The sequence below is a fragment of the Sus scrofa genome, chromosome 5 (assembly GCF_054392235.1).
Source record: "Sus scrofa isolate SSC_HxYL_T2T_F1_AM1 chromosome 5, Sscrofa_HxYL_maternal_Yorkshire_Landrace_v2.0, whole genome shotgun sequence".
Classification (NCBI taxonomy): Eukaryota; Metazoa; Chordata; class Mammalia; order Artiodactyla; family Suidae; genus Sus; species Sus scrofa.
This window is the reverse complement of record NC_139387.1, coordinates 83,927,301-83,952,038: the sequence shown is the minus strand read 5'-3', so window position 1 is coordinate 83,952,038 and position 24,738 is coordinate 83,927,301. Positions and strand designations below refer to the sequence as shown.

At 39.0% G+C, this 24,738-nt stretch overlaps 1 protein-coding gene across 1 annotated transcript in view; it reads right to left on the bottom strand.

Moving 5' to 3' along the window:
- LOC106510388 (uncharacterized) overlaps nucleotides 1-24,738 on the bottom strand; it is a 144,426-nt gene that overhangs the window by 107,910 nt on the left and 11,778 nt on the right. The window contains exon 5 of the mRNA XM_085024889.1: nucleotides 6,422-6,601. The gene's annotated coding sequence lies outside the window, so the exon portion shown is untranslated. The remainder of the gene's footprint in view (nucleotides 1-6,421; nucleotides 6,602-24,738) is intronic.

Genomic DNA, 24,738 nt, shown 5'->3' with positions numbered 1-24,738 from the left:
TTCTTCCTTTGAGTAATATAAATTTTAGTGTCTTCTTTCTTGAACTAAGTGTTTCAGAATCCTCAGGAAATGTTAAGTGTTAGAACTAAAACAATATGACATTAAAATAATCTGTGGGGGAGTTCCCATGGTGGTGCAGCAGAAAAGAATCCGACTAGGAAGCATGAGGTTGTGGGTTCGATCCCTGGCCTCGCTCAGTGGGTTAAAGATCTGGTGTTGTGGTGTAGGTCACAGACGCAGCTCGGATCTGGCGTTGGCTGGCAGCAACAGCTCCGATTAGACCCCTAACCTGGGAATTTCCATGTGCCATGGCTGCAGCCCTAAAAGGTCAGAAGACATAAATAAAATAAAATAAAATAATCAGTGGGGATCCCACTTAAAATAACTTGATCTCTATTTAAGGAAAACCATCTATCCAGTATCTTCCTCAGGAGACAATATGGCAAAGTAGCATTTTATAGTCAATTATCTAACATCTCATTTCCTTGTTCCTCCAAAACACATGAACTCTTTCTTATAGGTTCTATAATTGGAACTTTTTTCTGTTGGATGCTATTAAAATTTCCTTTGTGTGTTCTAATTTGGAAGTAACAGTGTTAGTGCTGGTGGCCTCTAAATTAGGATGGCATTTATTTTCAAATGCGTTTGGGAGAGGATTCAATTTCTTTAAAAGAAATTAGGATGAGTCCTTTCTTTAGTACAGACTAATACAAAACTCATTTTGAAAGTAGCATGTAGCATGACATGGGTAATAAATACTAGCTTGCTTTTACCTTTTTGATACAATTGTAAGCCAACAGGAGTTTTACTTTATCCCCTAATCAGCTAAGCATATGTCATTTTAGCAGAGGTTCTTTTACTTATTTACCTCATTCATTCACTGATAACGACTTTAGGCTAAGAAAAAAAAAATCTGCTGCTTCTTACTAATAGTAACAAGGGTAGAAAGGATTTATATATCAAGATATTTAGTAGATATTAATACAATGTAGGCAAATTTCACTTGGGCAATACAATTATGTCACATATTTATCAAGGCCTAAATTTTACTTCCTAGTTACTGCCTAGTGATGATGTAGAGTCTTCTGTTTGCTTGCAAAGTACCCCAAGTGTTCCTAGGATATCTCTCATATTAAATGTCTATCATATTTATTCTATTAAATTCCAACAACAACTACAAAAAACCATGCTCTCCTACTGTTCTATCTAACAAAGCAATTCTTTGCTGATGACTACTGCTGCCCTATCGAGCACTGGTGGGAACTTAATACCATCACATGCTGTTCCTCTGCATTTCACAGTCCCTCCTACAGCTCTGCCAGGTGCAGAGTTTTCCAGAGACAACCACACGTAGCTCTCAAGGGGCCCAAGTTACACGGCGGCCCATAGCAGGGAGGGTGAGATGGCTCCCTCTGATTTTTCTAACTTACTCTGAATGCAGTGCCAAAGATGTTTGGGATCCAGAGGGTTAAAGATTTTAGTGAAACAGCTCTTTGAGTTTTTACTTAAAGCCATTTAGTTTTCTCTTCCTGGGGCCCAGAAATGTGTCCAGGGTCTTAGACTCAAGGCAGATTGAATAATAACCACTGAGCTATATTCAAAATCCTTATTATTCTGCCAGCAGAAAACATGACTGTATCTCAAGCTGAGAATCTCTATGGTCAATTAGAGGGAAGCATTGACAAACTGTTTTTTCTTACTAAATATACAGAGGAATTATATATATATATATATACATATATTTTTTTTTTCTTCTTTTTAGGGCCGCACCTGTGGCACATGGAAGTTCCCAGGTTAGGGGTTGATTCAGAGCTGCAGCTGCTGGCCAATGCCACAGCCACAGCAATGCTGAGCCATAATGGAAACTCCATACAGAGGAATAATATTTAAATTGAATATTGATAATGTTTGAATTGAAGTTTACAGAAGGATAATATTTGAATTTTAAACTATTGTATTTTTTATTCAACAGTTCTTTGTTACTCCTTCCATTTCTTTCTATCATTAAAATGATATCACAGAACTTCCAGTTTCCAGTCCAACATATAAGGAGCTTGGAAGTTGCCACTCCATCCTGACAATAAGTAAAAAGCTGAACAAAAGGAAAAATCAAAAACTCTTTGTCCATCTGTCAGAGAAGTGAGGTCATGGGGCAAACCACTGTTCCCCAAATTAGAGAGACATACAGACCAATACAAAGAATCACAACTTAGGAGAGCAGAAACCCACAAGCCGAAACCTCAGGCCAGGGTAGGAACACCAAAATTGTCAGTGTTGAATTTCTGGAAGCTCAGTGTGGACAATTCTGATAGTTAAAACCTCCAGGGAGATCCAGGCACAGAAACGGTCCTGATACTTCTAGGGTTTTTAACTCTAGTAGGAGACCTACCAGGTTCTCATAGTGACTTTGGGGGAAATACCTTTATGCTTCCAGCAGGGGGAGAGGAATGGGAACCATTGTGAAAAAGCCAGAGCATCCTATTCTTAAAAAGGCCTACCCTCAAGAGAAATTATTTTGGCAGGGCATAAACTATTGGAGTTTTATCAGAGTCTAACACCTCTGGGGGTAGGTAAATACTCAAATTCATCCCACTTGAGCCATAAGGCCCTACCTAGGAGGAGGTCGGAGGGCTGAGAAGAGTGTATGAAGTTCACGGTTCAGAGGCATAGGCTCACCTAAGACTGAGACCTAATCATTAGGACAAAAGAATACTTCCCTTCTCCCCATAACTTACTGCCACATTACTAAAGTCCTGTTTTTTGTTTGTTTTTTTGTTTTCTTTTTATGGCCACATTTGTAGTATATGGAAGTTCCTGGGCCAGGGGCTGAATGGGAGCTGCAGCTGCTGGGCTATGCCACAACCACAGCAACACCAGATCTGAGCCACATCTGTGACCTATGCAGCAGCTTGCAGCAATGCTGGATTCTTAACCCACTTAACCCACTGAATGAGACCAGGGATCAAACCTGTATCCTAAGAGAGATAATGGTAGTTCTCAACATGCTGAGTCACAGCAGGAACTCCACTGAAGTCTTTTTTTTTTCTTCTTCTTTAGGGCTGCACCTGTAGCATATGGAGGTTCCCAGGCTAGGGTTGAATAGGAGCTACGGCTGTTGGCCTACACCACAGCCACAGCAACACAGGATCTGAGCCACATCTGCAACCTATACCACAGCTCACAGCAATGCCAGATCCCCAACCCACTAAGCGAGGCCAGGGATTAAACCCAAATCCTCTTGGATACTATTCAGATTCGTTTCCACTGCACCACAATGGGAACTCCTAAAGTCCTATTTAAAACAGTTACTTTCACCCAGCATGTCTTAGTCCATTTGGGCTGCTATAACAAATACACCATTGACTGGCTGGCTTACAAACAACAGAAGCTATTTCTCAGAGTTTTTGGAGGCTAGAAAGTCCAAGATCAAGGTGCCAGCAGATTCAGTATCTGGTAAGAGCCCACTTCCTGGTTCACAGAAAACTCTCTTCTGGCTGTGTCCTCACATGGCAAAAGGGTCAAGAGAGCTCCCCAGGATCTCTTTTATAAAAGCACTAGTCCTATTTGTGAGGGGCTTTACCCTCATGATCTAATCACCCTCAAAGGCCCTGCCTCCAAATACCACCACACTGGTTTCAACATTTTGGGGGTGGATATTGAATTTGGTGAATACACACATTCATTCTATAGCACAGACTGAATCGTGGATGGCTAGCACACCAAAAAATTACAAGTTATTCTAAAAGGTAAAAGACAGTTTGAAAGACAGAGCAAGCATCAGAACCAGACTCAGATGTGGCGAGGATATTGGAATTATCTGTCCAGGAATTTAAAACAACTGTAATTAATGCGATAAAGGCTCTAGTACAAAGTAGACAACATGCAAGAACAGATGGGCAATGTAAGCAGAGAGACAGATGAAAATTCTAGGAAAGAATCAAAAAGAAATGCTAGGGGTCAAAAACAGGGGAACAGAAATAAAGATACAACTGAGGGAAGAACACCTGAGCTTGAGGATATCGCAGTAGAAACTTTCAAAACTGAAATGCAAAGAGAAAACAAAAACAGGAAAAAAACACAACAGAATATCAAGAACTAAGGGACAACTATAATCAATTCTTGAACAACACAGGGATTAGGGGTGCTGACAGCTTTGTGAAGTTGATTATCTGCATATAATTTTAGAGTTGGGAGTTCCCGTCGTGGCGCAGTGGTTAACGAATCCGACTAGGAACCATGAGGTTGCGAGTTTGATCCCTGCCCTTGCTCAGTGGGTTAACGATCCAGCGTTGCCGTGAGCTGTGGTGTAGGTTGCAGACACAGCTCAGATCCCGCGTTGCTGTGGCTCTGGCGTATACCGGTGGCTACAGCTCCAAATGGACCCCTAGCCTGGGAACCTCCATATGCCGCGGGAGCGGCCCAAGAAATAGCAAAAAGACAAAAATAAAATAAAATAAAATAAAAAATAAAAAGGGACTCTTCTTTAAAAAAAAAAAATTTAGAGTCAGCCCTCCTTAACTGTGGATTCAACCAACCACAAATGGTGTAGTACTGTAGCACATATTTATTGAAAAAAAAATCCAGCATATAAATAGACGTAACATGGTTCAAACCTGTGTTAAGGGCCAATTGTAATGTAAAATAATAAAAATCACATATATATGGGTCTCTGGCCCTAGTTCTTGGCAGCAAGCTCCCAAAACCCATGTAACGTCCTAAGTGATAAGAGTATTAAAAACATTTTTTTTTTAATATTTGGTCTTTGACCCCAGTCACTGACACTGAGCCCTTAAATCCCATGGGATTCCTGGGTAATAGGTATGTCCTTTGTTCTAATGAAAGGACTCTTAGGGGGCTTTGGGATAGCTTCAGAATGGGAACTGGTCCCCAGAAACACCAAGTCATGATTAGAAGTTGCAAATTTCCACCCCAGCCCCAGCCTCTGGGAAGCGGAGAGGGCCTGAGTTCATGATTGATCATGACTGTATGACAGAGCCGCCACAAAAATCCCCAAATGGCTGGGTTCAGAGAGCTTCTGGGTTGGTGAACACCTCCATGTCCCAGGAGGGCTGTGCACCTCAGTTCCAGGGAGAGAGAGGTTCCTGCACTCGGGACCCTTTAGGACCTCACCCTATGTGTGTCTTTATCTGGCTGTTCATCTGCAGCCTTGCTCGTGTCCTTTCTCACATCCTTTACGTAAGCGATTTTTTCCCCGAGCTCAGTGAACTGTTCTAGCAAATGACCAAACCCTAAGGGGGAGATCACGGGAACCTCCAACTTATAGGAGTAAAGTGAAGTGTGGTGGTGAGAGTGTGAGAGTCAAGGAAAACCAGGGAATGTTATTTCCGCGACAACTGCCAAAGTGCAGCATTTATGTGGTGGGAATTCAGGAAAGGAAGGAAGGGACGGAGGGAGGAAGGAGCAAGGGGAGAGCGAGGAAGGGAAGGAGGAAGAGGAACAAAAAGGGAGAAAGAGGAAAGATAAGGAAGGGGAAAAGGGAAAAGAAGAAATATTTGAAGGAAAAACTATGGAGAAATTTCCCCCAATTAATATCAGATACCAAACCACAGACCTAGGGACCTTAGAGAATACTAAGCAGGTCATGCAAACAAATCAACAAACAAAAATAACAGAAACACACTACTTATACCTAGGCATACTGTATTCAAACGGTGGAAAATCAAAGATAAAAAAAAAAACCTTGGCGTTCCCCTCGTGGCGCAGCAGAAACGAATCCGACTAGGAATCGACTAGGAATCATGAGGCTGAGGGTTTGATCCCTGGCCTTGCTCAGTGGGTTAAAGGATTTGGCATTGCCTTGAGCTGGGGTATAGATCACAGACGCAGTTTGGATCTGGTGTTGCCGTGGCTGTGTCTGCAGCCAGCTCTTGTAGCACTGACAGGACTCCTAGCCTGGGAATTTTCATATGCCCTGGGTGTGGCCCTAAAAAAAATCTTGATTATATTTAAAGTGGCTAAGCAACAATGCCCTACACTGTATGGCAAAGGGAACTATATCCAATCTCTTGTGATAGAACATATTGGAAGATAATATGAGAAAAATAATGTGTATATATGTAGATATATGACTGGGTCACCTAGCTATACAGTAGAAATTGGCACAACATTGTAAATCAATTACACTTAAATAAAAAAAATAATAACTAAAAAAAACAAAAAAGAAAAAAAAACTTGAAAAAGAGCCAGAGGGGGCCAAAAAAAAATACAAACAAACAAAAAAACAAACAAAAAAACACCTTATTATAAAGAAGCAAAGGTAAGAATTACAGCCAACTTCTCAGAAATCATGCAGGAAGACAGTGGGGAGTTTTCCCAAAGGAAAAAAAAAAAAAAGCAAAATGACTGAAGAAGACATTTCTCACTTGTACCTCCCCCCACCAGCAATTTGCTTTTCACCTACCAAAAAAGTGTTCATGGGACCTGTGGGATCCAGCACCACACTCCAAGGGATCCAGGAGGAGTCTCGGCCACCCATGTGTTGAATAATAGGCATATGGACCTCAGTCCTGGCTGTGGACCCTGTAGTGACCCTATAAGCCAGCTCCAGTCCCCAGGAGTCTAGCAGAGAAGTTCCAGGACACTGTTGGAGCAAATAAAAAAAAAAAAAAAGTTTGTACACATTAAACAGAGTATGAAGAACTTTTTGATTTTATTCATGCCACCCCTTCTCCAAAGTGGCACAGCTCAATGTTGAGAGAAAACTCAGCCCATGTTTCCTTCTGCAGGGGAAATTTATGAATGTGGAGGTTCCTGTTGTGGCTCAGCAGTAATGAATCCAACTAGTATCCATGAGGATGCAAGTTTGATCCCTGGCCTCGCTCAGTGGGTTAAGGATCTGGTGTTGCTGGGAGCTGTGGTGTAGGTCACAGACACGGCTCGAATCGCAAGTTGCTGTGGCTGTGGTAAAGGCTGGCAGCTACAGCTCCAATTCAACCCCTAGCCTAGGAACTTCCATATGCTGCAGTGCGGCCCTAAAAAAACCACAACTATATGAATGAGTTCCCAGAGTCCTCTGCCATGCCCAGGTGTGAGTCTTTGGGAAGGTAACTTGCTTCCTCACCCTGGGCAAAGCTCTTGATTGAGAACCAGAGAAACATCAAGGAAGCTTTGGGGCTTTGAAGGGTAGATGGGTCTTGAGGCAGCAAGTTGGATAGAGAAATCCTCCATAGAGATGAATGATGTTAGTCTTGGCATGTCTGACCAGGAGGGCCTGAGGTCCCCTCACCCCTCCCAACTCTATGAGGAGCACATATGAAAATTCCCTGAGACTCTGAGGGCGGAGAGAGGCTCTAGATCATGTCAAGTGGGTGGATTCTTCCCCTGACAAGTAAGAAGAGCCACAGACATTAGCAGATGCAATACAAACAGAGGCTCATGCCCCAGAACTACAAGGAACAAGGTACACTGAATCCTTATCATGAATCTGTGGAGACCAAAGATCATGGATGAATTCCCTGTTTGTCTACCACGGCTTGACTCCTAAGAGAGAGGTAGAAACTGAATTAACCAGGTTTGAATTTCAACCTGGCAAATGGCAGCAAAGCACTTACTTTAACTAAGTTGATCTGGAAGTGACCAGATTAAGTTTTTGGAATCAGTTAGAAAGGGGCCTTGGGACAGAAAGTGAATTCAATTATATAAAAATAAAATTAGGAGTTCCCCTTGTGGCTCAGTGGGTTATGGACACAACATTGTCTCTGTGAGGATGCGGGTTAGATCCCTAGCCTCCCTCAGTGGGTTAAGGATCCGGTGTTGCCACAAGCTGTCGCAGATGCTGTCACAGTTGTTGTGGCTGTGGTGTAGGCCTAAGATGCAGCTCTGATTTGACCCCTAGCCTGGGGTCATTTGACTTCCATATGCCGCAGGTACAACTGTAAAAATAAACAAATAATAACTACTAAATTTATAATTTTGTGGTCTAAGTTTCTGAGTACAAATATTCACACCCACTTTCTGGATGACTCTCCTCTGTAATCACATCCTGACGCTACAGAGGGCATCGTAACTATTGTCTGAGTCCACTCATCAGTACAGGGAGTAGGGGAAGGAGGCTTCTTTGCATAGGGCTGTCTCTTTGTGCATAATATTCTGTAACCAGAATGCATTTGGGGAGAATAAGCACAAACTACCCAGACAGAATCAGTACCTACCTGTCTTCCTTTTTTGTGAGATTTAACTCATATAAAACTAAAGCTTATTTAAGCCTCCCATGTACTGGAAAATACTTTTTTCCTCCTCAATCTTCCTAAAAACAGAGTACATCTCAGTACTTGCACCAAACATATCTATAGTGGAAGAGGGGTAAGTGCCCACCGCAACCCCTCTCAGGTGTGCCAACTTGCACTGCAGAGGCTGGGAAACTAAAACTACACTTTCTGGTGTCCCTTACATGGAAGGCTCCAAAAACGGCTTGGGTCCTTCCAGCGGACAGAGCTGCATAAGATTTAAGAGGAGGAAGTGAGCAATGTGAGATAACAGTCACACATGAGGAAGTTAATTCTTCCTGCAAAACATGAATGCAAAGTTACTGGTTCTTCTGGGGAAATTCTGGAGGAGGTGCTAGTGTCTGGTCCTAGCATAATAAGTGACAATAAGGGTGAGGTGGTGGCAGTGGACTTTTTGCTAGGACAGTTCAGTTGTGTGGTTGGATGTTTCTCCTGGCTGCTATTATTGCTGGCTGTGCCACAATCCACATCTAGTTTTCTGGCCCTCTCATAGATTTTACAAACTGCCATTAACATCTAATAAATCTCTTCGTACTTAAACTTGTTAGAGTAGATTCTGCTATCTGCAGTGAAAATCCTTGATCCTTTACATTAGCCCAGTGTTTAGCGTGTAAAGCGATCTTGATGAAACACTACCAAGGTTTAAATTACATTAACTGGAAAAGAGCTAAAGCTTTGTAAGATAAAAGGAAAAAATAATTAAATGAGTTATAGAGATCTCGACTGATGGCAGATTTAGCATAATTTATTCTTTCAGCTATTCAAGTGACAACATGACTACATAGGCATAAGATAAACTTACTATTTGCTGCTAAATATTCTGTAAGTGGTCATAAAGTCATCTGCATTAAAAAAAAAAAACCCAGTCCTCCTATTTGATCATGGAACTACTCCCAGTTGACTTTAATGACCCACCATACAAGGAAAAGAGATCAGTTACACAAAGCTTTCATGTGTTGCTATAAAAAGTGCTTCATCAGTTGCTTTAATAATGGAAAATTCTCTTCTGTGTTCTTTTCTGATTGTTTATAATGTTCTCAGGAAGTTCTCTTTGCATGTAGAAGACACTAAGCAATTTCCAACAGTAGTGGCTCTAATCCTCGGAAGAAAGAGACAACAGTCTTCTTTTAATCTAGAAGGACCCTAGAACCAGTACTGAGGCTGCTATTTCTTTCTCTCTGCTAGTCCAGCCTGGAGCTGGGGGTCTGAAGTGGCAACAAAGGACAGGAACTATCACTTTTACCTTCAAGACACTGTCTTCTCATATTTGGTATGATTAGTAAAAATCTAAACTTTTGAAGTTATTATAAATTTGTTAGATATGTACATGTTAACCTAGAAATTTGTTCAAGACATATTCAGAAAAGAAAGCTGCAGAGCAATGGATATGGTTTTATTCCATTTTTTAAAAAGAAAAATCCTTTATATTTTAATATAACTGTGTGAGCAGTCTGGAGCTCTGGTTAAGGAGGGAAATAGGTTGTATTCTTATTGATAGATACCTCCAGTGGGTGGGACTTGACAAGGAACAACTAGACAAAATATCAGTCAGAACATGGATGACCTGAAGAACACAATCCACTATCTTAACCAAATTGATATCTACAAAATAGTACACCCAATAACTGTAGAAGAGATGTTCTTTTCAAGTGTATGTGGTACTTTTTATCAAGGCATACAAATATACTTGGCCGTAAAAGAAGTCTCAATAAATGCAAAATGACTAACATCATATGAATTATGTTCTTTGAACAGAGTGAAATTAAACTTGGAATCAATAATAAGATATACATTTTTAAGAAAACCCCAAATATTTGAAAATTAAATAACATTATTTCAAAATAATGGGTTAAAGGGAAATGACAAAGGAAATCAGAAAATATTTAGAACTGAGTAGAAATGAAAACAAAATACATCTAAATTTCTAAGATGCAGCTAAAGCAGTGCTTAGAGTGAAGTTTATACCTTTAAATGTTTCTGTTAGAGAATTCTAAAAACAATGATCTAAGGTTTCATCTTAAAAACTTTTCTAAAAAATGAGCAAACTTAAACTAAAGTAGAAAGAAGGAAATAATATGATAAGAGTGGAAATCAACAAAATACAAAACAAATAACAGGGAAAATTCAGAGGCAAATACTGTTTCTTTGAAAAGATTAGCTAAAGCCATTACCCCCTAGCTAGACTGATCAAGATAACGTGAGAGCACAAATGACTAATATCAGACATAAAAGAGGGGTCCTCCAGTACACACTTTACAGATGTCAAAAGGGAAAATAAGGGAGTTCCTCTCGTGACTCAGAGGTAACAAACCCAATTAGGATTCATGAGGATATGGGTTTGATCCCTGGCCTTGCTCAGGGAATCTGGCGTTGCCACGAGCTGTGCTCCAGTTCAAGCCCTAGCCTGAGAACTTCTGTATGCTGTGGATGTGGCCCTAAAAAGACCAGAAAAAAAGGAAAATAAAAAAATATTTTTAACATTATGCCACATTTTCAACAACTTAGATGAAATGGACAGATTCCTTGAGAAAGCCAACTTATGAAATTTGGTATGACAAAGAAATTATATCTGGTATCTAAAAACCTCCTTCAAAGAAAATGTCAGGGTCATGTGGATTCAATGGTGAACTCTGTAAAATATTTAAGGAAGAAATAATACTGTTATACAAACCTTTAAGAAATTAGAAAATAAAGGAACACTTCTCAATTCATTTTGTGAGGCCTGCATTTCCAAACACAAAATCTGAAAAAGATCGTATTAAATAAAATAGAAGCTTCCATCTTAAAGTAGTGGAAAACAAAAATTTCTGTAAACAAATACCCATTTCCTAATGTATGTAGACTCACACCTAAGTGCCTATAGCTCACACTTTTCTATCTAGATTGTCTTATTAGACACAGCTGTATGAAGGTACACTGAAAACTCAGACATTTAATTAAATTAACACTTTTTTAAGCTTCTTTATTTATTAAACCTTTCACAAAGCTTTATTTCTATTTTAATAATCTGTTTTTATACAGCCTCAAATCCTTTTTCAAGTGTGTGAAATATAAACAACAAAGACATAATTGAAATATTCTAGTAGCTGGAAAGAAAAACAATAATTAAATTGTGAAACATCCTCATAGGAATACTGTAGTAACTCAATTTATGTCAATCAAATGGCAATAGCAGAAATTTTGTTATATAATAATAACAAAAATAAAAACATAAAATATATAAACACTTGAACTGTATGTGCTATGTGTTCTATATGAAGAAATACTGACATAAAACATGTATAAGGGAAAAAATTACTCTATGAGTAGGATGATAGCTGCTAATTTTTCCTGCTCTGTATTTTAGAGTTGTTTTAGCATCATTGAATGTTCATTGTAATTACTGGAAGGGAAAAATTAAGAACAAATTTACTTGTATTTATTGAAAAAAGCAGGTGTTTTCTAAAGAGGCAAGTTCTGAATATATTTCCTGGATGTTAGAGCTTAATCAAAGTAAAGACTAAAAAGTTTTTTATTGTTACAGAAAGCATCAAGAATAAATTAGTTTGAAATTAATTTCACCTAAGAAAAGATTCCATTTGGAAAATAAGCAATTATTGCTTATTTGTGTGTGTGTGTGTGGGTGTGTATACATATGTGTGTATATATATATATATATATATCTCCACACACACACACATATATATACACACACTTATTTTTTCTTTTTTTAGGGCTGCACCTGAGGCATATGGAAGTTCCCAGGCTAGGGGTCGAATTGGAGCTGCCAGCCTACTCCACAGCCTAGCAATGCCAGACCCAAGCAGCATCTGCAACCTACACCACAGCTCACAGCAGCACTGGATCCTTAGCCCACAAAGTGAGACCAGGGATCGAACCCACATTCTCATGGATACTAGTCAGGTTTGTAACTGCTAAGCCACAACATGAACTCTGCTTATTTTTATATTAATAGATCTTTCTGAGAGTAACTTCATCTCACAGATGTTTGTAATATTATTTAAAAACGGATCTATACTAGAAAGCAGAAATCAGGGAAACTCATTTGTAAATTCAGAAGAAATGCAGATCTATATATCCGTTAAATGTTAATATTCTGCTGGTTTGAGAGGTATGCAAATACACTTGTTAAAAATAAGATATAAGAACTCCTCACATATTCTGAAAGACAGTAAAAAATTAACAATAATTTGTGTAGCTGGCAAAAGTATTGCTTGTTAGCTGAATGTGAGGGTATAAATAACCTTTACATGTCAAATACCATTTTAGGAGAGAATGTGGTAGCTTTTTTGAATACTTCTGTCTTCTCTTGGGTCTAATGATTATAGGGCAGCTCCAGGGTAATGGAATGGCTGGTTTATTAAACTGATGCAAATTTCCCCATGTTTTAATAAAGGAATTTCTCAAGGGTGAGTACACATTTGTCTAATAAATCCCATTGTGTCTTTTGGATTCTCAGTGCTTGAGAGAGTACTTTCTTCCTATTCCTAAGAGTTCCTAGAAAATAGCCAGCATTTTTAAAGGGTCAAAAATCTCACTTAACATTAAATAACATTTTTTAATTAAACAAAGTACCGCTATTTAGGACTGCTTTGAGTAGGGCTGCCATCTTTTCTCTAGTCTGTTTCTACCTTAAATTAGTTGTATGAACATGACTAAGTCATTTTATTAATCTGGGCATGAGTTTCTGAATTTATAATGAATTACAGATGGAGAAGAAAAAGACAGGTAAACACTTATATAATCTTCGTACCAGAGGTAGTGGGAGAAGTTTTATTAAGCATGGAACGAAATCTGAAAGTCACAAAGGAAAAGCTTGAAAGATTTTTACCAAAACCAATTACTGCTTGGTAAAACAAATAAAACTTCGGTATAAACAATGCCAAATGGCCAATAACAACCTGGGGAAATTATTTGCAATAATTTTTTGCAAATGGTCGTATACTAATATTCCCTGTATACAGAGCTTGAAGAAATTTATAAAATACAAGAAAAAGACAAAATATTCCAAAAAGAAAAATAAGTAAGATAACGGGTAATTTCCAAAAGAAGAAATGCTATTCTCCAGTTTTTAAAAAAATTGAATTTAACAAATGCAGATTCTTATAAGTGTGTTATCTTTTACTTGTCAGATTGATTATGACAAATCAACACAGAACATCTAGTGTGGCGGAATAAAAAAGATAACTCGTTTGTTTTAGGGCAAGAGCTGCCTTATTTGTGAAAATATCTTGGTAACTTATTTGGGATTGGCAAAGGAAAAAGAATTAGATAAGTTACTCAGGAAATAAACAGGGGAGTTCCTGTTGTGGTTCAGCAGGTTAAGAACTAATATCTGACTAGTGTCCATGAGGATGTGGGTTTGATCCCTGGCCTCGCTCAGTGGATTAAGGATCTAGTGTTGCTGTGAGCTGTGGCGTAGTTTGCAGACATGGCTCAGATCCTGTGTTGCTCTGGCTGTGGCAGAGGCCAGCAGCTGCAACTCACATTTGACTCCTAGCCTGGGAACTTCCATATGCCACAGGTGCAACCCTAAAAAATAAAAAAAAAAAAAAGGAAAGAAAGAAAAGAAATAAACAGGGATTTGGGGATGAGATGAAAAGAAGAAAAAATAAAGAAAACAGAGTAACACTCCTTATGGAAGCCTGAAGCTTGTGTTGGGAGAAATGACCAAGGATCTTTTTTTTTTTTTTTTTTTTTTTAAGGTAAGTCAAATATTCCATTTTATATTATTTCCTGTGTGGTTCTTTGATGAATCTCTGACATCATCTCCTGAATTAGTAGTAGAATTCAAGCAACATTAATGCTTTGCTTTTATCTGAGAAGGCTACTAGCTGCCATAAATAAAAGTGGACTCTGGCTGAGTTAAGCAAAATGAGATTTATTAAAAGGATGTTGGACAGCTCATCGTGGTACTAGGAGGGCTAGAGAACTAGGCCTGGGACTAAGCAGCTGGGAAACATCATGCCTCAAGCCTGTTTCTGGCAGAGAAACACTTATTGGGTGTGTGGAGGAGAAGTTTTATCTCACGTTTAGTGTCATCAGATCCCAAATTCTAAACAAACTAAAGTGTATGTGATTGATCATGTGCCCCTGTCCTAGCATCAAGGGAGGTTGCAGAAGTGAACTGTTTTAATTCTTATAGTGAGAAAGAGACTCTTCTCCTTACCATGACTCACAAGAAGCTCAGATTTCAAGTACCAGGTAAATGAGAAATGATCACTACAGTGATATTTGGAGGAAAATCAAGGAGAAGTAGCCATACCCTATATTTGGGCTAATAGCTAGACACTGATGAAGAATCAACTGCAAAATATATAGGTGAACTAACAAACCTAATCCAGCTACACGTAAAAAAAATCACAGACCATAACCAGATGAGATTTATCCCAGAAATATAAAGTAGTTAATATCAGAACAATTGATTAATGTAATACGCCATAATCACAAGAACAAAGACAAAAATGGCATTATTGCCTCAAAAGATGCCCAAAGAAAAGATCCAACACCCCTTCGTGATTAAAAACTAAGACTAGAAAGAAACTTCCTCAACTTGATGAAGGACTTCTATGAAACTCCACAGTTAACAGCACACTTGATGATGGAAGACAATGCTTTCCCCCTAAGATTAAGAAAAAGAAAGGATGTCTCTTCTCATCACTTTTATTCAATGTTGTTCTAGAGATTCAAGCAAGGGCAACTAGGCAAGAAGAAATAAAAGGTATCCAGATTGGAAAGGGAGAAGTAAAACTTTCCATTTGCAGATGACATAATCTTGTATACAGAAAAATCCTAAGGAACCAACTAAGAAACTGCTAGAACTAGCAAATGTTTTAAGCTAGGTTGCAGGATATAAGATCAATACACAAAAAATTATATTTCCATATACTTGCAATGAACAACTTGAAATGAAATGAAGAAAACAATTCCATTTGCAATAGCATCAAAAAGAATAAAACAGAAATAAATTTAACCAAAAACCCCACAATACTTATACATTGGAAGATACAAAACATTATTGAAAGAAATGAAAGACCTAAATAAATGGAAAAGTGTCCCATGTGTTAGATCAGAAGACTTAATATTAAGATGGCAACACTCCCCAAATTGATCTACAGATTCAACCTGGTCACTAATCAAAATTCCATCTTCCTTTTTTTTTTTTTTTTTGCAGAAACTGACAAGCTGATTTTAAAATTCATAAGAAAATTCAAGGGATTCAGAATGGCTAAAACAATCTTGAAAAAAGAAGAACAAAGTTGAAGGACCCATACTTCCTAATTTCTAAACTTACTACAAAGCTAAAGTAATCAAGATGTAAGGTCACCTGGCACAAGAGTAGACATATAGATCAATGGACTAGAAAGAGAGTCTAAAAATAAACCTTCATCTTTATAGTCAATTGATTTTTGAAAAGGATGCATGACAATTTAAGGGGGAAAGGAAGTCTTTTCAGCAAGTGACATTGGAACAAATGGATATCCACATGCAAAAGCTTAAACTGCATAAGCACAAAATTTATGTCATTCCTCATCCCTCAAAAAATAATGGATCAAAGACTTAAATGTATGAGCTAAAACTATAAACTCTTGGAGGAAAACATAGGCATAAATCTTTGTGGCGTTGCCATCAGGCAACTGTTTCTTAGATATGACACCAAAGCACAAGCAACAGAAGAAAAAAATAGATGAACTGGACACCAGGACAATTAAAAACATCTGTGCTTCAAAGGACACTATCAAAAGAGTGAATCCATAGAATGAGAAAACATTTGCAATGCATGTATCTGATATGGGACTTATATCTAGAATATGTAAAAAATGACAACTAAAGGACAACTAGCGCAATTAAAAATGGGTAAATGATCTGAATAGACACTTAGAAAGGTACAGCTGCTTGGGAAAGAGTTTGACAGTTCCTCAAAAGGTTAAACATAGTTACCATATGACCCAGAAATTTTACTTCTAGGTATGAACACAAGGGAAATAAAAACATGCTACATAAAAACCTGTATATGAATATTCCTAACAGTCATTCATATTAGTCAAAAAGTGGATACAACCAAAGGGCTATCAACTGATGAATAGATAAATAAAACCTGGTATATCCATACAACGAAATATCATTCATCAATAAAAAGACATGAACAAATAATACTTCTTAAAAAAATGAAGTACTCCTACATGCTACAAGAATAAATTTTGAAAACATTATGCTAAGTGATAGAAGCCAATCATGAAAACTTACATATTTTATGATTCCATTTATAGGAAAGGTCCAGAATAGCCAAATTCATAGCCAGAAGGCTTGCCTAAGGCTGGAGGATTGGGGTGGGGGATGAGGAATGACTGCCAGCGGGTATGGAAGTGGCAGAGGAGGGTGATGAAAACAATGTTCTAAAATCGACAGTGGTGACAGCTGCGTGTCTCTGTGGCTGTATCCCCAAACCACTGTACTGCACTCTTTAAATGGGTGAATGGTATGGTGTAGGGAGTATATCTCAATACAGACGTTATTTAAAAAAAAAAAGAAAGAGAAAGATAAATCAATTGAAATCAGAAATTAAACCCAGAAGTGACCAGGAATAAAGTACATTCCTGGAACTTTCAGAATACAGATGGTGGAGGTGGGACTCTAGATTTATTGCAGAACATAAAATACAAGTTTAAAAAAAATTTTATCTACCTCTTATCGGAAGAGCTACACCCACAGACATTAGGATCACCACTATTGTTGGTGAGCATATGGAACTGACACTCCCATGCCCTATTGGTTTATGGCTAAATTGGTGCAGTGTGTCTAAATTTCAAACATTCATACTCTTTAATGAAGCAAATCCACTCCAAAGGATGACTACATAAAGATGTTTGTCAAAGTTTTTGTAATACTGAAAACTAGAAATACTCCATGTCCATCTACAAGTAAAGCTTCTCAACCTTAGCCAACTCAGTCCTCCTCCTTGAAATAAATATTTTATAACACTCCCTTTAAATCCTGAAATGAAAGCCATAGACTTCTACAACAAAATATACCTAAAAATATTATAAAAGAGAAATAAAAGGAAAGTAATTTGTAATAAAGTAATAGGTATTTCAATTTGTAAATACTCTAGACACAAAACATACTCTAGAGGGCAGTACCACCCAGTTAACTCATTACAGCAAACTGGTTAAATAATTCAAGTTAGAGCCAAACACATGAATGATGTAGATCCAGATTCACTGACAAAGTGTCGAATCAGAAATCAGATTGTACAATTTGTTATTGGCACAGGAATAGACAATAGATAAACCAAGGAACAGAACAGAGTCCAAGAGTAAATTCAAATGTATTCAGAAATTTTTTTTTTTTTTTTTTTTTTTTTTGGTCTTTTCCAGGGCCACACCTGTGGCATATGGAGGTTCCCAGGCTAGGGGTCTAATCAGGGCTATAGCCGCCAGCCTAAGCCAGAGCCACATCAACGCCAGATCCGAGCCATGTCTGCAACCCACACCCTCATGGTCCTTAGTCGGATTCGTTAACCACAGAGCCACAAAGGGAACTCCAAATTTTTTCTTTTTTTTTTTTTTAGGGCCGCCCCCGTGGCATATGGAGGGTGGAATAGGAGCTACAACTGCCAACCTACGCCACAGCCACAGCAAAGCCAGATCCAAGTTGAGTCTGCGACCTACACCACAGCTCATAGCAAGGCTGGATCCTTAATCCACTGAGCGAGGCTAGGGATCGAACCTGTAGCCTCCTTGGAAAATTATTATATGCTAAATGAGATAGTTAAAATCAGTGTGGAAAAGATGGATTGTTCAATTGTTCAATAAATGCTGTTGATAATGGAAAAGAATATGAAAAAGAATGCATGTACATATGTATAAATCATTTTGCTGAACAGTAGAAATTAACACGTTATAATTCAACTATACCTTCATAAAATAAATTAAAAAAAAATTAAAACATCAAGTTGTAAAATAGCAATTACATAGGTAATGTTCTTTACGTGACTACACACAAAAAGGTCTAAAAAGAGGCTCAACCAGGATGTTGATGAGTTGACAGGAATTATCCCCAATGATATTTGTAAGGATTTTTTTTTCTTTATGCATTTGTATATTTGAAATTCTCATCTGTGTAAAAATTTAAGTTTATGGCAGGCTCCAATGGGAGAATCAAAACACAGATCCCTAGGGTTCTAGAAGAGGGCAGGTCATTTGCAGTGGACATTTATATACTTTTTTGTAAGACAGCTCCTGGCTTTGCCCAGACAAGCTGCCGAAGGTGGCAGAGGGGCCTTTGAATATTGAGGTCACCTTCTCATCTCCAGGCAATCACTATGGTCAAGTAGTTACTGCCAGACATGGGGGTGGTAGTTATGCACTGTGAGGGCATCCACATTTCTAGTAATTTCTATAGAAGCAAGTTAGTTGCAGTCCATGCTCTTTCACAAACACATAAATACCAACTTTCCCCGAGGCGCCTACTACATCCAGGCCTCTTGCTGCTTCTGTCGGCAGAACTATGCAAAGTGCTTTGCCACTCAAGCTAAGTGAGGCCCGGCCCTGGGCTGCTTAAAGGTATCTCATGGGACACAGACCTTGGCCCCTCAAAGCAGAAGAAGGAAGAATGGATGACAGTATGTTACATCCCCCAAGGCTGTGCATCTGAGGCCCATTCAGAAGTTTGCTGACCTGGGGTACCAAGCTCACACGTTTGCCTGAAAGTACAGGTGCTGACAGCCCTCCTGGGAGAAAAGGAAGGAAAAGGCCAAGATTAGGAAGACGTTACAGTCCATGAGGCCATGGAAACAAGCTGAGAAGAATGTGGAGGAGACAACCGACAAATACAGAGAGATCCTCAATGGATTCCTCGTCTGAGTCCCACACAGACTTTTTTTGTTTTCTCATACTTAGCCTGGTCTTCTCTTTTTCCATTGCAGCCCTGAGATGTGGGAGACCTAAAAGCAGCAGTCTCAGTATCTAAATGTCCCAGGAAATCACTTAGGAGTGACCCTGAAAAACAGCAGTGAGATAAGTACCTCTAAGTGGGCAGAATTTTTGACTTGTGTCTCTGGTGTGAAAAGTACAGACACTGGCAAAAGGCTTGTCTGCTTGGTCAGAATCTGGAGCGATAAAGATGGGGAGTGGGGATAAAGAGGTCCGAGAAAAGAGGCAGGTGGAGGAATCTCTATAATAAAGTCGACATGAAATGTGAAGCTCTTTGTTTCACATGTTAATGCCCAACAGAAAGCATCACAGAAAAGGCACTGAACAAACCTCAAGAAACAATGACTTGTTCAGATGACATCAGCCAGGCTCTGCCTTTGGCCAGTGTTAGTCCAACAGGCATGTGATAAGAAAGGGGATAGGAATGGAGGTTATACATGAGCTCGTCTACATGTGCTCCCACTCACCAAGGCTTATCTCTGTACCGCCACTGTCAAATATCCAACCTGCCAACCACATAGACAAATGCTTGGCTCCCAATATGGCACTCCCTTTAGAAAACCTACCAGCTAGTTGGTGGCAAGTTGGAACCATTCCCTCCTGGAAGTAGTATCAATCTCTCTTGGCTGGAATTTAAACATATTCCAACTTAGACCTCCTGCCTGAAGGGTCTTAGCCAGTACCACTGAGGATTTAAAGTGTTTGATCTATTGACCTGGGCATTGGTGCAGCAGCGGGCACATGATCAGGGGCTCCACTGATCATTTCACATGCTACACCACCTAGATAAACTGCTAGACTGACAGAGCATTGGAAGACCTGTTGAAGTTTCAGCTGAGGAGCTAGCCTGCACAGAATACAAGGGGCACCACTTTCCAGAACTCAAGGTATACTCTAAATGGATATTATATGGTACAGGGTCCCTAATAGGGAAAATACATGGGTCTATTAGGTGAAAGGTAAAAGTGGAAGTCCCTCTGAATACTGATTCCCAGCGATTCATTTAGGGAATGTTTAACCTTCTTTCCCGAGAAGTTAAGAGATTTTGGCCTCCAAAGGGGAAATGCTTCCAACAGGGGACACAGGAAGAGTCCCACTAAATTCTAGCTTCTGGCTGGTCACTTCAGGTTCTTCATTCCAAGAAACCAGCAGGCAAGGATAATTGACCTTGATCTTTCTTAGGCAGCTGTTAGGCAACTGGGATAAGAAAGAGCAGGTTTGATACTTAGGTAATCCATCTTTGTCTTGGTTTTCACTTGCTTAATTTAGATAGTACATGGACAGGTGCAGCAGCCACACCTAGAAAAGGACCTGGTGATGAAGGTCTTAGGCTCCTTAGTGGAGCCTTAGTCCGTCACTGGACTAAGTAAGCTACCTAGAGCAGCAGAGAGCGAGGGGAGGTAGCAGTGGAAGATGATCAGCTTCAATTAGGGCCCCAAGAGCAGCTTCAAGGGCGGGGGTTAATACCACCAACTCTTTCCCAGGAAGTTTCTCAGGAGTAGAGACTCGACGGAATTTCTGAAGAGCTGTTTCTAGAACTTACTGTATGTAAATGGGTGGACAGCTATGAATATCCTGTGTAGAACTCTCTCCACCCAGGAATGAAGCAGTCATTCCAACAGCTGCTAGGAGTGTTGGAGGCTGATAGCCTTCATCTGAACCCGTCTCTAGAACCCACCCTTGGCTCAAGAGAGCCACCTTACCTTTCTGGGTTAAGCCGAGATGACTGGTCCTTGTGGTAGTACAAAGTGTTCAGAGCTCCCTATAGGAATGGCTGAGGCCTTTGTTAGACTACATCACAGTTCAACTTCTTCCTCGGCCCAATCCTGCTTCCTTTACTCTTTTAACTGGTGGAATCCAAAGGCACCCCTCGGTGAAATTTCTGCACCCTAATTTTCATCTCTAAGTATATTTCCTAAGGTACTCGATTTATGGTAGGTTCCCTTCCCTGTGCATCTAATAACTGTTAGGACATTTACAATGTAAGTTTTAAAATAAGTCAAAATAACAAAGGAGATTTATTGGCTCCCACAACTGGGTAGGTTTCTGGATTACTGTGATTTGGTGGCTTAATGATGTCAAGGACCCAGTTTTGCTCCACTTCTTTGCTCGGCCTTTCACAGAAGCAGCATTAATCTAAAGCTGGCTTTGCTCACAAGTAGCTGCAGTAATTCCAGGGTTTATATTCTTAGCTCTCCCCATCTGAATGGAAAGAGAGTAGCCTTTTACTAGCTTTTATTTGAAGAACAAGGAAAAATCTTTCAGTCACCAGCTCTTCAAGGTCCTCTGATACAAACTGGCCAAAGTCTGGATTTCATAAACTATCCACTGTGACAAGAGGTATGGGATTACCCCGAATGGCTTAAATAACCAGAGTTCATTGCTGGAATGAACTTAATCCTTGCCTTCCACAACCACATGGGTGCTACTCAAGAGGGAGGGATGGGAGAGACGTTATGGAGACAAACTATATTGGTTTGCTAGGGGTGTCATAACAAAGTACAACAGACTGGGTGCTTAAACAAGAGAAATCCATTTCCTCACAGTTCTGGAGGCTAGAAGTCTTAGATGAAGGTCTTAGCAGGATTATGTCTTCTGAGGTCTCTCTCCTTGCTTGTAGATGGTCATCTTCCAGCTTCCCTTGGGCTTCCCTCTGTGTACACACATCTTGTTATATGGACACCAGTCATCTTGGATGAGGGCCTACCTACCCTAAAGATCCTATTCAAACACAATCACCTCTTTAAAGGCCTACTCTCCAAATATTACATTCTGAGGTATGGGGGTTAGGACTTAAACATAAGAATTTTGGGGGGAACACAATTCAGCTCATAACACAAATTCAACATCTAGCATCAATTACACATTGAAATTATGTTCCTCTGCTTGACTGGTGCACTAAATTGTAGGTTCTTTAAGGGTAAGGACAATATCTTATTTATTTTTATATCACTAGTGCCTAGCATTGATCCTGCTACACACTGGGCAGTCAGTATAAGATAATAACTGCTTGCTGAGGACTGTAAAGAATTTGGGAGTTCACACTGTAGCTCAGTGGGTTAAGAACCTGACTAGTACCCATGAGGATGTAGGTTCAATCCCTGGCCTTGCTCAGTGGGCTAAGGATTCAGTGTTGCCTCAAGCTGCTGCAGAGGTCACAGATGTGGTGCTGATCCTGTACTGCTGTGGCTGTGGCCAGCAGCTGTAGCTCCTATTCGGCCCCTAGCCTGGGAACTTCCATATGCCACAGGTGTGGCCGTAAACAAAAGAAAAAAAAAAAAAAGAAAAAAAGGAAGAATTCATTGTATTTGGCATGTACAACTTTTTCCAGGAGCAGTTGCAATGGACTGGTGGTGACATGAGCCTAATGTCAGTGGATTTAAGAGTGAAAGGTCAGATTTGACAATATAAAAATTAAAACCTTCTTATGAAAAGAAAAGCCACCAGGAGCAAAGTCAAAAGAGGAATATAAAAAATATATATATGGAACATCAAGAGTTACGAGCTCTAAGATAAAATGGATCCTAAAAAAGATCGAAAAAGATGACAAACAATATAAAAACATACAAAGGCTATGAACACCCCAAAAATATATGAAAAGAAGTCCAAGTCCATCGGTAGTCAGGGAAACACCAATTAAAATAACAGTGAGATAGGTTTTAAGGCATATTATACTGACAAAAATTTAAGATTCATATGTGAGTCCTGGCAAGAAACAGAGAAAGACATTCTTCTACCTTTGAGTGGAGAGTAAACTGTCATAATTGTAGAGATAATCTGGCAGTGTGCCAACTCAAAACATTTTTGGTCATAAGTAACAAAAACCTAACAAACCCCTACTCCAAAAATTATTTTACAATCACATAACTGAAAATCTAGTTGTAGATGGATCAAATCTACCTAAATATAATCAGTAAAATCTAGTTTCTGTGTCTTAGTTCTGCCTTCCTGTGAGTAGTAGTCATTTTCAGTAAAGGTCTCTCTTTATGAAGAGAGATTTACATTCTTACAGCAACAAGTCCAGCAGAGAAAAGTCCTTGATCTCATTCTTGTTGGCCAGAATTGAGTCATGTGCCCATCCTGCAACTATAGAACATTCTAATTAGTGGGATATCATACCATCAAATAGAAGCCAGTGGAGGAGTCAATACCTGTTGGTAATCCCACAGATTAAGAGAGAAGGGGAAATAATTCATTTAAAGAAAACTGAGGTATTGTTATGAGAAAAAGGAGATGGATGCTGGGTGGCAAACCACACCAAACCAAACCAAAACAATATATAACCTCTATAGGCATTATTAAAATAAAAAAAACACATATCTTTTGCTTTGGTAATCTCATTTTAAGGATTTGATTCCCTAGAAAAGTCATACAGTATTAATAAGATACATGTAAAGCATAACTATTTCGGCATTGTTTATAGTGGCACAAACCCTGAACAAATTTGCATTATTAATAAAAGAATGGCTTAAAAATGTAGTACATTAATATTATACTACTATTATACTAATAATATTGTGCAGCTCATTAAAAAAGAGCTAGATAAGAGTATTTATGATACACAAGTTAAAAAAAGGAAGTTGCAGAAAAATATATATGGTATGTTTCATTATTTGTGTGAATAAAAATCAAAACTTCTAATTTTAATGTATGCGCTTCAATAACCATTGGAGAAAGTATGGAGCAAAACATCAATCTTTTAACACTGGTTTTATCTAGGATTGGGATAGAGAAAAACTATCTTTTATCTTTATATGCTTCTGAATATACTTTGTATACTTCTGTGCTGTTTGAGTTGTTAAAATGAATGCTCATTAGCTCTTAAAAAGTGAATAGAAAGTGAAATGAGGAAGTGTCTTAAAATGTAAAGTATTTTTAGATTTGGAGAGAAGAGATAAATTCATCTATGTTGAAGGAGAGAGAGAAAATGTTGAAGACAGAGTAACCCATGGAGAGAGCCCCGGCAGCAGAGTCCTAAATGTATCAGGGCTGATGGCTTCACTGTTCCACAGGGAAATGCAAAAACCAACCAACCAACCAAAACAGAGTTGTTCCTAAAAATTTAGGGGTTTTTTGGTGTTGCAAATACATTTCTTTTTGGACATAAGAGATGGGAGGACTTTAAAAATGTATACTGTTATTTGTCAGGATTAAAAAGTTAGCCACCCTAGGTTAGTTCCCAAACGGTTAGAAATGTTAATGGTATGGAAATCCCAAAGTCTGGAAAACAAACAAACAAACAAATCTACAGCCTCAGTAGAAACATAAGCCTTCATTGATAGAAGGGATAGTTTTTCCTCTGTGATGGGGGGAACAAGTTAGTGTGGGTAGAGACAGTGATAGACTTTGTAGGTATAGGGAAAGAAGGTGAGGAAGATTATTTCCTAAGAAGACTGTGATAAGATCTTCTGCTGGGTTGGGGGTTGAGGGGCTCAGAGAGAGTGACTGTAGGGTGAGCCTTGAAAGGAGTGGTAAAAATGGGGAGGAGGTGCTATGGGGAACAGGAGACTAACTTGAGAGAATCTGGAGTCTTCAAATTTGAAATGCTATCTGACTAT